Here is a 17,647-nt window from a genome sequence, read left to right as displayed (position 1 = left end):
GCCTTTAATACAGCAAAGCGTTCTCCGGAGGGAATGCAATCTGTGTCCTCTGCACAGATCCACTGTCTGCACTTCCCCGCGTGTGTTTGAGCTCCTATTATGCTCTCTCAAAATGGGAGAAGGAAATAGGAAAATCGCCTCAGCCAGAGATGAACTGGGAGAATAATCAAAAAATAGTGTGACGCAAACGGAGCATTTCAGCCCCCCCTTCCCCACGCCACCAATCCCCCATCACCCCCGGCTGAGAGCTAAATAATAAGCAGCGGGGACGGTGCCATTGAGAAGAAAGTACGCCCCTTTCTATTGGTTACAGCAGCTTATACGTTTAGGATGGGAGATAAAAACAGCCTCGCTTTGCCTCATGTGGCGATCCCACATTCCTTTATTGCCAATAAAAACACGAGAGGTGCGCAGACAAAAGCAGCTCCACACATCCAGACCTTCTGTTTTAATGTGAGAAACAAAGAGATTAAAACACAAGTGTCCAAAAAGTAGACAGCAGACTTCTTCTGGACTGTTTATGCTTGTGTTTGGTTCTGACTACGGTGTCAGCTGCAGGAACACAGAAATAAACACGTTTCAACACATTAAGAGAGAGAGAGAGAGAGAGAGAAAATGCAGTTCTTTTGATTTCTATTTTTGCCCGCCTGGAAAAGACAAAGACACTTGAGCAGAGGATGGATGGCGAGCGCGTGGAGTGAAGTCAGTGGAGTGTTTGAAGTGAAAGCGCCAGACACGTGTGTGTGTGTGTGACACAAAGTGTGTGTGACAGCGTTAAGCCTGAGTGAGAGGTGAAAGGACCGCTGTACTCACAGTTGTGCTCTTGTTTCCCTGTGGTCTGCCGGCGTGTCAGAGTTTCATCCTCTCAGCGTCTCTCCCTGGGCTGGGCTTCCTCTTCCTCTTCTGACCAAAAGGTGTGAGGAGGAGGAGGAGGAGGAGGAAGAGGAGGAGGGGATACACGAGCAGAGCGCTAAGGAATGAAGCTGGAGAGAGAGAGAGAGAGAGAGAGAGGGGAAGAGAAAGATGGAGAGAGAGAGGGATTCAGAGGCAGGGCGAACGGTGGCTTTCGATTGGCCTGTCAGTCCGGGAGAGGGAGCGTCGGTCTCGGCGGTGCCTGCATCCCAGTCCGTCTGCTCCGATTCAAACACCTCCAACGCCGAGTTCTGCAGAAACACAACACACTCGCCGTGAACACACACACACACACGCGCAGGCAGACAGACAGAGGAAGGGAGGGTTGATAGAGAGAGGCAGATGTGTTCAGAGGGCCGATGACAGCTCCAAGCTGAAGCTTCTCCTTGGCTCCTCATCAATGACAGGTACTGAGGATCAGGAGGCAGAGGGAGGCTCCCACACACACACACACGCGCACACACACACACACACACACACACACCCACACACCCTCCTCACCTCCCCATCTCAATTACCATAGCGGCCGTAGATGTATTGGGCTTGTCAGCTCTCACGTTCGGCTGATGAGGAGATGTGGGCTAACTTATCTCATCTAATTGAACCCAGCTATAATCAGACAACACTCTGAGCTCATTTATGGTCAGACTGGACAGACATCATGGGCACCCATCACACTCTCACTGAAAAATGCATCTTATTCATGCTGAAATAATCAAACATGTACATTTTTCATTTCGACTTTGATAGCTTCAGTGCCACTCAACACTGCAAAAACACAAAATCTTCTACTGAAAATCTGTTAGTACATTTGAAATTAGACAAAACCTACTTACAAATCACCTTTCTGCAAGAAATAGGAGCTTAATACAAGTCAATAATTGTTTACTATTGATTTTTTTAAAAAGTACTAGTTCAACCAGCAGATTATTTCATTTACAAAATGTCTCGTTAAAAGTGAAATAATCTGTCACTTGTACTTAAGGAGTTATTGACCTGAATCCTCTTCCTGATGAAACGTTACTCACACAATAGTTTTGTCTTATTTTAAGTGCACTAAGATATGTGAACTAGAAATTAGACAGAAATACTTGGAAAGATTTCGTGCTTTTGCAGAGTAGCATTTACCTCCTTTGATGTTTCTCCACATCACATTGGATTCTGTTGGGTTTCATGAGGAAAGTATCAATGTAGCTTCTGAACATATTTTGGGCTATTTTGACACTGTGACTTTTTTTTATACCTTTGGTATACCGTGAAAACGATAGCTGGCACAAGGGTAGCCTGGAAACGGCATTTCAAGAAGGGAGGGCTGAGGAAGACCGGGCGAGGGCATGGAGACCGAAGCAGACTCCAATTAGCTCTGCCTGGGTCAGAGAGCAGCAGGTTAAAGTTTCACAGTGCACCAAGAAGTGGTTGGAGAAAGGAAAAAACATCTGCAGAGATCAGAACGTTCAGAATGAATCCAGAATATAACTGGGATTCATGACACTGTGGACAGAATCTGACTGATTCCACACCCAAAATACCTCAAAAACAAGATGCAGTCCAAACAAGAGCCACTGTCAAGGATATTAAGCCTGACATTTCTGCAGTTGACGCCCAGTTTGCAGCCGAATGTCAAGCGGCGTGATTTTTTCCCCCTCATTAAGTGTTGCGCCCGGTCAACAGCAGACCGGCTCCAATCGGCTCCACACAGTGTCCCATGAATCCCATCTCCGTCCTCTTCACTCCACCAAATTCAATTAAAAAGAGAAATTGGCAATTAGATCACTGTTATGATCCTGTAACAATGATCTAATCTGTAATTCATTGGCTGCTGTTCCCGTGGGGTGGGAGGGGGCCGCTGCTTGATGGAGTGGCTCGGAGACTTCTTGGCATTCACCTCGGCTTGGGCGGCACGCGATGCGGCGGGCGGGAGGGCGGGGGTACGTGGCGCTCCGGTGCAAACAGAGGCCTCGGTAGTGTCACCTCCGGGGCCTCGGTTTGCCCGCGGCAAGAACGCAACCTGTGACACACACTCGTTTGTTTTGCTCTCGTAGGCATGAGAGCTCATTTAGCAGGTTGCACGTGTAATCCAAGTGCGTGCATGAGGACGCGGAGAGTCACAGCTGGTGTGCAAAAGGCAGAAATGTACACAAACACTTTCTCCTCTCTTGGGGAGGGAATTTTTTTGCTCGTTAATTGAATTATGTCAATTCCATGTGGTTAATGAAGGGTACGGGGGTAGTTTGCCCTTTCTGGGGCTTCAGGCTAACAATCACATTGAGGCACGGTGGGTGGAGGAGGTTGAAGAAGCTTGAGGTTGCAATGTTTAGACTGGAGCCAGTGTCTTGCTACCACCTTTCTAACTGGAGTCAAGCTACCACATGTGGACTGTCTGCAACATTTAGAATCACCGCAATGACCTGCGGCCATGCTGGGGATTTGTTATGTAAAGGGCTTGTTACCTGGCAACATTTAAAAACATTTCCGGCTTTTTCATCTTATCTTATCATGGTGATTATATTTAGACCCCAGATAAATGCAGCGTCCTTTACTGGAGACACGCACACCCACTCGGAGTCGACAGGAAAGCCAACTCACCATCATATAAAGGAGGGTGTGGGCTCGCGACATGCACACACCAACACACACACACACATCCAGGAACAGTGTGATTGCTCTGCTTCGCTCGTTTAGCACTTCTAAGGCAGAGATCCCCAGAGGCCAGCCATCACATCCAGTTACTGTGGCGCACAGACACGACCGAGCCCCACCTGGCTGCTCTCACCTCAATCTGCAGGAGGTAGGAGGCAGCCGCACCGTGTCGCTCGCTTTCTCACTTACTCACACACATCATTCACCACAGATCAAAGATGTGGTCTCACACACACATACACACACACACACACGCTGATATCTTACGCCAAAGATCAAGAGGACTTTTGACTATGCAGACTTTCACCAACACACCTTTACCTGCAGTTCAACCAATCTCCCCTTGGTCCAAAATCACATTGTTGAAACCGCCTGTGGTGACTGACTGATATCTGGTAAAGGTGTGTAAAAAGCCTTCAAATAAACGTCTGTTTTTATAGGAGCATCCAATCCTTTTGCATTCTGCGTAATCCAGACAGGAAGGAGGCGTCTACCTCTGCCAGTCAGAGGTGAGTGGTTGGTACAACCTGAACAGATCGCCTGGACCATGCACAAACAAATTAAGGGTTAGATTGGACTCTTTCAAAGGCAGATATAATTTAAGGTTAATGCTTTAGCATTAGCTTCAGCTGAAATCTGTATTGTTGTAGTAATTTAGCATTAGCAGAACTAGCTTCACGTGTAGCGATGCCCATCTCTAGTTTTAATATCCACTCTGATTATATCTGTATCAACATCAGTTTGATGATCTGAAACATGCAAGTGTGACAAAAAACAGCCAAACATTAAATCTGTAGGTTAGGAGATAGTGTTATACAGCTCTGTGTGCGTTAAACAAAGCAACACCCTATTAATGACAACACAGACAACTCCTGGTTTTATTTCATGTTTTCAGATAATTTGCCTGACACATTGTCTGATTTAACAATACTGTTAAACTGGTTCTTTAGAAAACTTCGCCATCTGTCTCAGTTAGATTTGCGTGTATAATTAAAGGTGAAATATAAGATTTATACATTTATCGTTACCAGTGACTTGGAACCAGAATATCTTGTGAGATCCATTAAAAGCAGCCTAAATACCAGATGGAGAACCGTGGATCTGTCTGTCTCACTGGTTCTTCCTGGGAGGTGTGAAGGAGCTCATGAATCCCCAGCTACTGAGCCTGGAAGAGTGGAGGGAAAATTATTTCATCCCCCCACTAACTTTAACAAATTTGCTGTAATTAACATTAAATGAGTAAAATGTGTCAGCGACAGAGCGCCGGTGAGACTAACAGATGGTATACTTGGGAAATTGCTTCATTAACAGACACTCCTTAAGAACAGGACTAATGAGACAGAGCTGCTTTGACTGCAGAGTCATGCTGATGGCATCAGGTGCTGAGAGGAGGATGTAATGGCTTGCTCAGGGGTGCTACCCCAACAGATGCAAACAACAGATCGCTTGATTGGGAGTGTGTTCCTTCTCTGTGAAAGTGTGGACGGGTAAGAATCGAGGGCTGAGTGTTGGGAGGGGGGTAAAAGATATGGAGGAGGTCTGGCCGGTGATTAGTGAGCTCCCTTGCTGGTTGAGCCTGACTTGTCACAGGTTGACATGGGATGCAATTATAGAAGGGAAGTTTCCCAGCCCCTCAGGCATGTGCCAGGCATGCTGTCAACGCCGGCTGATGTGTGGGCTCTTGGCACTGCCAAAGGTGTCACAGGCGCTTATGTGTGCACAAAACTGCTGCACACCCATAAAAACTGACCTCAGCTTTTCCACGTTCACGCAGTGATGTGTGCTCCGGAGCCAGCGCACACGCCTTACCTTTTGTTTGAGTATTACGTGCAGTTAAACCCTACTCCACTCCCAGCCTTCCCTACATCTCACTCTTTATTTCCTCTGAAGCTATAAGTAAAAGCCAAAACACTCTGCTGGCTCCTCACGCTGTTCCCACATCTTCTCCTTTTCCCATATCGGCCTGCGGATGACTCTGCCAGCAGCGAAAGTAAGCTCTATAAGACCCAAGGCAAATTACCACAGCGGGACACCGCGTTTCTGTTCCACATGCTTCCTCTTCCTCTTCTCTTTCTCCCCTTCCGTCTCCCTGCATGTCACAAATCAAAGTGTGTACCTCGACACTGGCTGCACATCCTCAATTCAGCGTCCTCCACTGACAGAGTCCCGTCTTTCATTGAGCGTACTGCAAAGGAAATGATCCATGACGTAAAAAAAGAGGGATCATACCAAAGAGAAGTGATGGCCATCTGAACTTTTGTCCAACCTCTCCTTTTATTTTATCAAAAGTACCTTTTCTTTACTTCAGAAAATTGATTGTACAAAGACTCCCATACCACCATCTAGTGGCTTAAAAGCCATGCTAGTGGGCCATCAGGTGTGATTTTCCACTTCAGACAATTTTTTTAGGGAGCGAAATGGCCTGAAATTGGATCCTTTGGCAGCTTGCAGTTCCTCTTAACTAGCCTTGGGCAACAAAATACTGAGGCAGCGCTCCCCTGCTATCATTTCCAGAAAGTTCTAAAGATGGTGCCCTAATCCTCATCGAGGAGGCAGTTCTTGGTCTGAGCAAACAGCCAGCCATACTCGCATACAAATATATTGTAAAACATGTTTACAGGGCAGTAAACAGGGTCAAGCCATGGAAAGTGTGATAGCAGCGAGTTAGCGGGCCTTTAGAAGTCAGGGACGTCTGCAACAGTGGCCTGCTGGTGTTGTTAGCAATAAGCCAACAGGACTCGTCCCTATGTCCTCTACTTGCACCCCGCTGTGATCGCGCAGCAGGCGAGCATATGATGCCTTCCTGCCCTGAACAGTTCAGACCTGCACCGACACAAAGAACAAGAGCTAATTAAAGAGGATTTTAACGGAGAGTAAATTATTTAACGCTGCCCACATGTCTTCGTGACTTCTTCCTTTTGTTGCTTCTGCCCCGCTCTTTCACCTCGCTTTTTCTTTTGGGCTGTTTTACAACATTTGCACGACTGCTCTTTCATCTCTTAAATGGTGCCATTCAGCAGCCACGCCACGGTCGTCAAACAGTCACAGGGACAAATGCAGGGCCGGTGAAAGATAACACTGTTTTAACTTGAGACAAGGAGAGAAGCACCGACAGCCTTTCAAATCAATGTGGACGGGTGACAGAGCTCTAGATACCGCCAGCATCCGGTTGGACCCCCTTCTTGCCTTTAGAACAGCCTTAATTCTTTGTGACAACAAAGTCATTCAAAAAGCTGCCAGAAGCACTCATGGGAGGCTTTGGTCTGTATCGACATGATATCCTCACACAGTTGCCTTATATTTTTAAGCTTAATATCAATGATGTCTGGTCCCACCCCATCCCTAAGGTGCTCTGGTGACTGTGGAGGTCAATGGAGATCAACAAACTCATTGCCGTTTTCAAGAAATCGGGGATGACCTGGTCAACAACACAACAGCACTCAGGTCAGCTGTGGGTTTTTCAATAATTAGCTAGGAGCCTAAAGTATGCCAAGAAAATATCCCACACCATTACATTATCTGCACAGTGACGCAGTTGGTAGAGCTGTTGCCTTGCAGCAAGAAGGTTCTGGGTTCGATTCCCGGCTCCGGTCTTTCTGCATGGAATCTCCATGTTCTCCCTGTGCATGGTGGGTTTTCTCCAGGTACTCCGGTTTCCTCCCACAGTCCAAAAACGTGACTGTCAGGTTAATTGGCCTCTCCAAATTGCCCCTAGGTGTGAGTGTGTGTGTGCATGGTTGTGTGTCCTGTGTGTCTCTGTGTTGCCCTGTGACAGACTGGCGACCTGTCCAGGGTGACCCCGCCTCTCGCCCGGAACGTTAGCTGGAGAGGTACCAGCAACCCTCCTGACCCCACTGAGGGACAAGGGTGCAAGAAAATGGATGGATGGATGGATCGCATTACATTACCAGTAGCGGTTTGAACGGCTCATATAAGGCATGATGGGTCCGTGCTCTCATGGAATTGGAGACATTCCGATTCAGGCGTTTTGGTTGGCGCTGAATGCGTACCAAACAGAAAATATGTTGTTTAAAGGCGGGTTATTAAGAAAATGTTACTTTTTGAGTTTTATACCATGTTGTACTGCTATTCCCTCATTAGAAACTTTCCTGGAGTTTTGCTTCGATCCTTTCATCCAAGTTTGAGGAACCCTTGAACATCTGGTGGCAACCATTAGGGAGTGCGGGCAACGCTTGCTCTCACCAAGCAGTGACCATTTCCACAAAGTTTCTCCTGGGAGCTGCAGTCTCTAGCCAACATTCTGCCTCACTCAGCTCCTCCAGACTAGAAGCAGCAACAATTAGCCAACACCTCCTAACAGGCGCACTGATGTTTGACATGCTGAGGACGGAGTGTCAGAAAGAGTAGGAGCTTCTTAAAGAGACAGAGGCCCAACTTCAATGTGTCAAACTGTGAAGTACATTTTTTTTTAAATTAAGTCATGTTTAATATGTAACCTGAGAGTAACACAGTTCCTTGACTGTGGAAAATACATAATATTGTCCTTTTAAACACATTTGTCTTATTCTAAACATAAATATATTTGTTGAATGTTTGTATTTCTTGTAAAATATCCAAAATGTGCCAGTCTGACTTTAATGACTTAGAAATTGGTGCATAAAAAATGTGATTTTTCTGTTCTGAGCAGAACCTCTGAACGTTGCAGCTGAACTTGAGACTCATCAGATGAGTCAGCATATTTCTAATCTGTTATTGTCCAGTACGGTGATGTGTTTTTCTGAGTCAGCCTTCTGTGTGACTTGGTGGTGATCAAAGAACAACAGATGCACCTAATAAAATGGATGATGAGTATATTTTCCCAAAACAAAATAGTAAATTTTCTGTTGCAAAACAGAATCTTTTGGTTTGTTTGTGCTTCATTTTCAAGCTTCACCCACATTCTGTGTGTTTTGAAACGCCGATGCTGTGCTTCAAGGTGCACGGCCAAAGGTTCACAGGGAAACTTGTGCATTCATTCACCCAGCAGGGGATGGCGTTTTCCATTTCTTCTCTTCTGCTTGTGCTCTTTTTTCCTGACAGCAGTGCTCTCTCTGGGCCAATTTCAGACTTTCTGATCACCCAGTGCACCAAGCACATCTCTCAATGGCTGAAGGCGACTCGCTGCTAAACCAGCCTGGAGTAAATCAGTGACCCTTGTCAGGTGGGACAGAGATCCACTGTCTTGTAAGCAGAAAATTGCGAACTAAAATATTTTTCTCACACAATTAGAGACGAGCTTTGAACTATATCAGTACTACAGGAGCAACAAAACAAACTGGATGAATGAAATACTCAACTAGTTGTTGATCCACTAAAAGCTTTAGTTTGCAGTGCAAACACTCGTCCCATCAACATTATCAGAACTTTGAACCGATGAGAATTTTTCAGCTGACTGAGTCTCCCTGTGGCAACATTAAACAGCCTTCGGTTCAGCACTGGAAGGTTTTTCTGCATGAAATAATGCTGCTTCACACAGGAAATGGGCTCCAGTATCTTCATTTTGATGTGTTTGTGCCATGAATGTCATATCAGTAGCTGCATTTCCATTACAAAAGTACGTAAAACTTGGTCGATATTCTGTTAATGTCGAAAAAAAAAACCCCCACAACTTCACAATTGCAGTGTTTCCATTAAGTAAGAAACAATTAAAATCACAGGTGAATATGTTTGTTTACACTGATAAGTCATTAAAAAACATGCTGCGCCATCATTGTCCACCTACTTCCTGTCGTCTTCTTCGCCTTTTCTGGCAGTAGTAACATCACATGACTCGTGATGTGAAGACATGGTTCCAATTACAGTTTTGCGAAATACATCATCATCCTACTGCAAAAACTTAAAACACATGAGTTCTCTCAAAATTGACATGTTTCCATGAACCAAATCTATTTTCTCAATTCCAATTTGTGCAATTATATGATCAATTATATGATCAATGGAAACACAGCTACAGTTATTTATGCAGTTGTCTCCATTTCCCACTCTAACTTTTTTACTTTATGTGTTTTCCTTTGGTTAAATAAAATAGGGCTGCAACTAAAGATTATTTTATAATCAATCATTCTGACAAATAACCGATTTTAAAAACTGGTATTCTGGAGATTTCATTTTCAATCACTAAAGCAGTTTATGTAAAAGATTATGAATATGTTAAAACTGCAAATACAGTTATTTTTTAAATCAGTAAAACATTTTATTGTAACAGCATTCCTTTAGTAAATGATTATGCAAAGGAGACGTTTTGTTGCCGGTAGCAACACTGAGCAGATGCAAGAAAAAACTAATTCATTGCAACTAAAACTGTTTTACAGTTGAGTGTTTCGTCAGAAAGCTGATTTGGGGTTGAATTGAGAAGATCAATATGAGGTTTCCAGAGCATAATAAGACAAAGATTTATGCTGAGTGACCAGGAAGGCAAGGTACGGAGAACTAACAGTGCCAAAAGTTTATGTTTGGCATCAACACAACCAGTGAGTAGATCGTTTCTCAAATTTTGAAATTAAATCCAATGTTCACTATGCTTAAAGCTTGGCTGATGCAGAGAAGCCGACCGACAAGACAATGAAGTCTGAAACAAACTCAGACTAGTTCATTCAATCCCAGCTTCTATAATTATTCCTCCCTGGAAAGAGAATGGTTAATATAAATCAGTAAAAAGCCCCAAACGAAAATAAAATTAATTCCCATGATGAGTATGTACACTGGAAATTTCCAGATTTCAAATACTGTGTGATGAAGCAATTAGCATGATGATTAACAAGTGACAGCATCTTGCAACAGACTTCGTCTCATTAAAACCGATAAACAAACATAAACTGCTCCATGTTTGGGCTGTGAATTCAGATTCAGATTTTAGTCAAAGTTCAACTAAATTAGCTGAGAGGGTTGAAAAGCTCAACGCTGCGTAAACAAAATATTTTTCTGCACGTCCGTTTGAAAAATGGTCATCCTCTGAATATTTACAACAACAGTTAAGATATGGAAGAACATGGAGGCTTCTGGAATGTCTGCAGAGGATGCTTGTGTGAAACACCAGTGGGGGAGGGGTCAGCGTTCAGCATCATCTACTTCAGGCATTTTCTAATTATTGGAGTTAATGGTTTCAGTGCAGCTGAGCTCTGTGGGTGGGTGGGTGGGTGTGGGTATTCTGCACAGAAACAATGACCACTGTTCCACACCAAGGTGTATTTCTGTCACTTGTAAGATTCGCAGGACCAGAGGAGCGCTCCATGTCACTGACTGGTATCAGTATCGCGGGGTGCCGCGGGGACTTGGGGCCTACTTTGCATGCTTTCACTTGACAGCATACATGCTCTGGTATAAAGGCTACATGGCTTCTTTGCGCTGCAAGTTCTTCATACTTGTCTGAGCACTGAAACCTGCATATCTTATGGCTTTTCGGGCCTTGAAATATATTTTTATATATATATATATTCTTGCTGGCTTGTTTTATTGAATGAATGACAAATTTGGAGATTTGAAAAGTTAAGAGGTGCAAGACTTGCAGATTAGCAATGCCAGCTGTGACTTCCCATTTTCCAGTTTATTATAAAAACGTTATCGTGGTCAAAAGGAAGTTTTCCGACTGCAGTATTCAAAATCAGAATAAAAGTAACGTTGGCATGGAAACACAGGCCAGAAACAGTCCAGGGACATGCAACCGTTTTTGTTCTCATGCTTTATCTGAGAGCTCAGATTAACAGTGAAGATTAAGAAAACACAAATGGTTTAGTTGTTTATTAAATGATCTATTAACAGCTGAAATGGACAATAGACACATTTCAAAATCTAATCAAAATCTGCAAGTCAGGGACATTTTAGCCATTTCATTAATAATTAATTTAAAACACGGCTTTGCTCCTGTTCTCTGCTTTAACTGGACATCAAATTTAATCCAACTTGTTCTGATGACGTTTCAGTCAGAACCACAGGTCGGGTCCGGGTGAGTCTGCCTGGGTCCAAACCTGTCCATTCACTCTGCCGAATCGCCGTTCACAATAACAATAAATCATTAAATCAATGATAAATTGATTTCCATGTGAACAACAAGGAGGTCCTCCCTCTCAATACCGTTGAAAAGCTGTCATTTTGAAAAATGCTGCAAATATTTGATACTCGGTACGAAGCAGTTATTTCTGTGCCAAAGCTGAATTATGACTATTTGTTGAAATGCAATTTTGGTTCCAGAAGCTTCATAATCCGTTTTAATTGTTATGTTTGTTATTCTGGAGACTTAAGTGTTTTTCAGTTCCAGTGTTAAATATTCTTTAGAAATGTAAGACTTTTTTATATTTGATTAGGTATACTTGAATTAATATGCTGCTATTATTATTATTATTTTATTACTTGATATTGTTCTGAAAATGGCAATATTATCATTTATTGCAATAATTACTCAGACAATTTATCGTCTAGCAAAATATGTTATTGTGAGAGGTCTATCCATGCATCTTTAACTAAATTACTAAAATAAATCAACGTTTCCTGTGTAAGCTGCCATATATTGAATAGTTAGACACTATAATAATTTCACATTGATCCTTTACCGCAAATATTATTCAAATTTAGCTTCATCCCTGCAGATAGACCTGTCACGACACATTTTGCAGGATGATAAATCGCTTCAAAAATTGTTGCAATAAACAACAATGTTGTCAGGTTGAGACCATTTTCAAGTCAAATCTCCAAAATAAAAAAAAATTAATTTAAAAAACAACAGATATTAAAATGGATAATGAGGTTTGTGAAGTAAAACTGCATTTAAAAATATAAACCATTGAGCTTAGACAGGAAAAACAGGCAGAAGTGGCCATGAGGACTGTTGTAAAACAAACCAACTCCTACAGGCTGTCAAATGTCTGCAGCATCTTTCAAAATGGCTGCTTTTCAGCGACGTTGGCAGGGAGCATCTCTTTAACGATCGTTGTCCAACTGGAAATTATTGAGCTCATTTCAATTCATCATGATCGATTTATTGTTTTTAGTGACAGGCCTGACTGCAGATAAACTGCCGCTATCCCTGAGAGACGACGCTGCACTGAAAAAACCCAGAAAGTTGGGGTTTTTTTAGGCTCCATTAGGAAATAAATGCCAGAGCATTCTGGCGTGCTTTGCTCACTGCACAGGTTATGTTGTGTCTGAATAATCTGGGGCATATTCATTACGAAAACAACACTTTACTGCGGTGACAAAACGATGTTGACCTTTAGTGAAATCGAATACTTGCAAAGCGTGCCTCATTGTTCAAAGATAATAGCTGGGCAGCGTCTCCTGCGAGGCAGATGATGCTGCTGGCAAACGGAGTGCCAGCCTCGCAGTCGGTGGGTGTTGGACCCGTGATGACTCATTCCTCATCGGCGTACGGAGGAACCGGGCGACAGGCTTCTGTTGCGGCTGCCGATGTGAACGCGCTTCCTGTTGCTGGTCATTTTTACCTCACTTAGATAAATGCCAGCGGCTGAATCTTTTCGTCTTCGCGACACCTGGCTGAGTTAACCTCGGATAGGTGTTGCAGAATAAGGAGCAGGAGAAAGCGTTTGTGAGAGAAAGACAGCAGGCGGCCACCCTAAAGGAGCTTTGTTCATTCTCCAGGGAAATTGCATCACGTATTGATCGGTGCTCCCTCAATCTAATGGACACAGGGGGGGAATTGCTCCAGGCAATTGGGAAATAGGGTTGAGAATAACAAGGAGTCATTAAGGCATAAAACCCAGGTTAGTCACCTGAGGACCTTTCACCTGCCTCCACATGCCTCTGGAAGCAGCCGGCATCAGCAGGCAGATCGGTGGAGGAGCGCCGGGTTCACAGACTCAGACAAGCATTTGTCTCCATTACAGCCCTCACACCGGCAAATAAACAGGGGAGACAGACAATCATTCTACATTACATCCATGACTATAGCACTTTACATTTTCTCTCAGCGTAACAGACTCCCTGGGCCATCTCACAATCCTCACATCCATTTTTTACACATCCTGCCACTGCGTGTGCACAGCCGCAGCGTTCAGCAGCCAGGGATTTCCACCGCAGCGTTTGTGTCCCTTTCTCCAAGGCAGAAACGGTGAGATCAAAACAAGGTCTGCATCCTAACCCAAATCTGTCACGCCATCATTGGTGTCATACGACTTCAAAACGAAGCCGAGCCGCCAAGCGCAGCCGGCGCCGTCTCCTTCACAGGGCTCGGTCCACTGAAAGGGCAGCAGAGACGATTTTTCAGCCTCTGCTGGAGCGAGGCCACGTTTAAATAACAGGTAAAGATCGGTGATAATCATTAGAGTGGAAGGAAGTGGGAGGATCTCAGAGGATTTATCCTGAGGATCTCACAGCTGGGTGAAATGATGAACACAAGACAGAATAAGATGTTCAGCCTCTTCTTCCTCATACATTTGGAAAACAACAGAATTTCATCAATATATTACAGAGCTGCAGCACGTTGTTTATGCTCAGATCTAATACTGTTACATCCTGGATATTAGTCTAGACTTTCATTTAAACCAGTTTTAAACTATAGAAACAATGAAACCTCTGATACATTTATGGGGTGGGGAAATTATTTTACTGCAGATATTAAAAGATTCAAACATGGAGATGGAAAAAACAAGATGGACGGATGGATGGATGTATTTATCATTGTATGGATGAATTAACAAATGGATAAACAGCCGGATGATCAGCTGGATGATCATAGATCATGATCTATAATAACTCTGAAGAACCGGAGGACATGGATGGATGGATGATCAGATGGATGGATAAACAGCTGGATGGATGATCAGCCGGATGGATAAACAGCTGGATGGATGATCAGCCGGATGATCAGATGGATGATCAGCCGGATGGATAAACAGCTGGATGGATGATCAGCTGGATGGATGATCAGATGGATGATCAGCTGGATGGATAAACAGCTGGATGGATGATCAGCCGGATGGATAAACAGCTGGATGGATGATCAGCTGGATGATCAGCCGGATGATCAGCTGGATGATCAGCCGGATGGATAAACAGCTGGATGGATGATCAGCCGGATGGATAAACAGCTGGATGGATGATCAGCCGGATGGATAAACAGCTGGATGATCAGCCGGATGATCAGCCGGATGACCAGCTGTCTCTTTAAGGGAACAGGACATTCTCCCGGACCGTTCCCAGGTTTCCGTCTCTTCTTCTCTGCCTCAGATGTTTAACGCGACTCCAGACTGTGGATGAACTCTGATGTTCCTCAACATCATCACAGAAAAACCCACAGCAGCATTTCAATTTGGTTTTAATCGATTTGCATGGATCTTTTCATCCAATAACCAACAATCTGCAACTCAATTCTAATTCCTCTCCATTATTCTTAAAGCCAAGCAGACCATTTCACACATATCAGCCACTTATGTGCATGTAAATTATTGATCACCTCTCAAGCCCTTCTCAAATGAATTGACTTTGTGCATGTAAATAAGGCGCCACACTTTGCTGAGGTGTTTCCAGCGGCTGGCAGGCAGGCAGGCAGGCAGGCTGGGGTTTTGATTTGGTGCCATTTGGATATTAAGTGCAGTGGAGGCTGAGTGCTATTACAGCCGGGGAAAGGCAGCACATCAATCTCTGTCAGAGGAGGGAAAATCGCTCTCCAGACAGGAGCAGCAGGCGAAGGAAGGGCTGCAGAAAAGAAGGAAAACCTCACGAGTGCTGCACAAACTAGTTTACTATAATGAACTGTATACAAAGTAAACCGCAGCATCTCGTCTGGGCTCTGTGAAATAACCTGCAGGCTGATCTACAGCATCAGCTCCACCCATCTGCAACACTGCAAAAACACAAAACTTACCAAGTCTGGTTTCTACTCCAAATATATCAAAATAAGACAAAACTAAATCACAAGTAACTTCTCAGTTTATTCTAAGTCAGTAAAAGTTCTAGTTCCATTGGCAGATTATTTCACTTATAACAAAACATGTTAGTGGAACTTTTACTTTTCAACAATACAGAATAAATTATTCACTTAGAAAAAGCTCCTGCATCTTGTTAAAACGTCCCAAGTTCTTTGGAGATGAAGATGCAATGAAGGATCCTTCATAAAAATAAAAAACATCTGAACAACCCTGATCATTCTTTGCATGAGACAAAACAGAGTGTCTTCAGTCAGAGGCTTCTTCAAATTCACTGTAATACAGACTGCTACAAGAGGTCTTTCCTGCCAGGAGCCATCATGATCTATAATAACTCTGAAGAACCTGAGGAAATATGAGTTACAAACATTTAATTTCCCTTTGGGATAAATAAAGTACTTTTAAATTTGTTTTATTTCAAAGGTTATTTGTATTAGAAACCAGACAAAAAAAAACTGCTAAGATTTATTGTTTTTGCAGTGCAGTGGTGTCAAACTCATTTTCACAAAGTGTGGCTCAAAACTTTCCCATTTACAAACTGCTAAATTATTAATAAATATCTGTCTCCGCCTTCGATACTTATTCATATTATTAATACGGAAGATCTCTTCACGTTGACCAGCCTCTGCAGGATTTCACGTTTGTTTTTGTGATTTCTTGCAGTTATGATCACTGATTTCCTGGAGCTAATTTAGAAATATTTCCGCTTTAGAATGACATTAAATGTGACTTGACTGAATCTTTTTGTTGTCAATCATGGACTATAACCTGACATGAAGGAAGGCCGAGGCAGCAGTGGAGGAGAAGGACGAAACACTGCCACCTGCAGGTGGGAGTTAGCATCACTTAAAGCCAATGTTTTAGCAGAAAATGTCCAACACATTCACTACGATGCTAAAAAATGTGATCTGTTGATTTGGCTAGAAAACCTGGAGGTACTTGTCAATCATAATTTGGCTTTGATTGATTTGATACAGTAACATCTGAGCTGTTATCTTTGCGGCTAACAGGTTCTGAGGGCCACATCAGGAGCTTTGGCGGGCCGGATTTGGCACACATGAAGCAAACAAACGTTTCTTGCAGCTCTACAACGCTCTGCTGCTCCTCTTGCAGCGCTGGTTTGGGCTTTGAGGCGCCTCTCACGGGACGCTCCCCTAAAAAGTTACCTGATGAGCCACCGTTCTCACAGGAGGGATGAGACGAAGGGTGAAGGGGGGGGAGAAACAGAGACAGAGAGAAAGAGAAAGCTCTCATTATTTCTCTCTAATTGCCCACGAGCGACCCTCCTGATCCCCCCTCTCCCTTCCTTCTTGCAACCAGGTAGTGTGCCTCATTACAGGCAGCCTCCTCGGTTTTCCCAGGAGAAAGCCATGAAAAGGCCATGAAAGGCCTCGTCTGACAGGGGCCAGCAGACTGGACCAATTAACAGGGTTTTTCTGTGCTCTGACTTGCCACACTGCAGTTTGCAACTCATCTACAGCGTTAGACTTGCAGATGTCCGAGGTCAGGCTGGGACGATTTATTCAAAAAGCAGAAGGTTTAAAGTCAAATCTGCGCTTCAGAGCCACGACGACGCTCAGCGATGGAATATGAAATACGCAGAGTTGGGCAGTAACTCCTTACAGTTACTTCAGTAACTTTTCGGAAACACTGCAAACGTAAAATCTTAGTATTTTGGTATAATTTCTAGTGTCAATATCACTTGAAATCAGAAAAAACTAACTTACAAGTAACTTTTCAGCCAGAAATAGGAGCTTATGTTCAGAAAACAATTCTTAATATTGATTAAAAACAAAAGTACCAATTCCACTGGCAGATTGATTTAATAACATTGATTTCATAAAATGTCTTGTATAAGTGAAATAATCTGTTAGTAGAACTAGCATTTATTTTTAGATCTATATTAATGTATTGTTTACTAAAACCAAACTCCTATTTTGCTGAAAAGTTACTTTTAAGTAAGTTTTGCCTTATTTTAAGTTATCTTAATTTTACTATTTGTGCTAGAAATTAGATTAAAATACTTGCCAAGACTTTGTGCTAGCAGTGTACTCTTAGGAGTATTTTTACTACGCTTTAGTTTTCTCGCTCTAGATCGACTGGATGCTCACCAGACAGACAAACACCTGCAGCTTCATAGCTAAACTATTTTCTAATTATTTATTTGAATTATTTTCATTTTGACCCGTTTAATGATTGAATTTTTGAATATCAAATAA

At 43.2% G+C, this 17,647-nt stretch overlaps 1 protein-coding gene across 11 annotated transcripts in view; it reads right to left on the bottom strand.

Annotated features, from left to right (window-relative positions):
* Positions 1-17,647, bottom strand: part of rbfox3a (RNA binding fox-1 homolog 3a) — a 553,564-nt gene that overhangs the window by 530,886 nt on the left and 5,031 nt on the right. For 10 of the 11 annotated variants that reach the window (XM_017306228.2, XM_081610324.1, XM_017306225.2 and 7 more), the window contains exon 3: positions 814-1,163. The gene's annotated coding sequence lies outside the window, so the exon portion shown is untranslated. Of the gene's footprint in view, positions 1-813; positions 1,310-17,647 lie in introns of those variants that run through there. The other variant, XM_081610323.1, reaches the window with a different exon arrangement.

This window comes from Poecilia reticulata, chromosome 8 (genome assembly GCF_904066995.2).
Source record: "Poecilia reticulata chromosome 8, P_reticulata-male-v2, whole genome shotgun sequence".
Classification (NCBI taxonomy): domain Eukaryota; kingdom Metazoa; phylum Chordata; class Actinopteri; order Cyprinodontiformes; family Poeciliidae; genus Poecilia; species Poecilia reticulata.
Note: the sequence above shows the minus strand (reverse complement) of the source record. Positions and strands in the feature narration are given on the sequence as shown.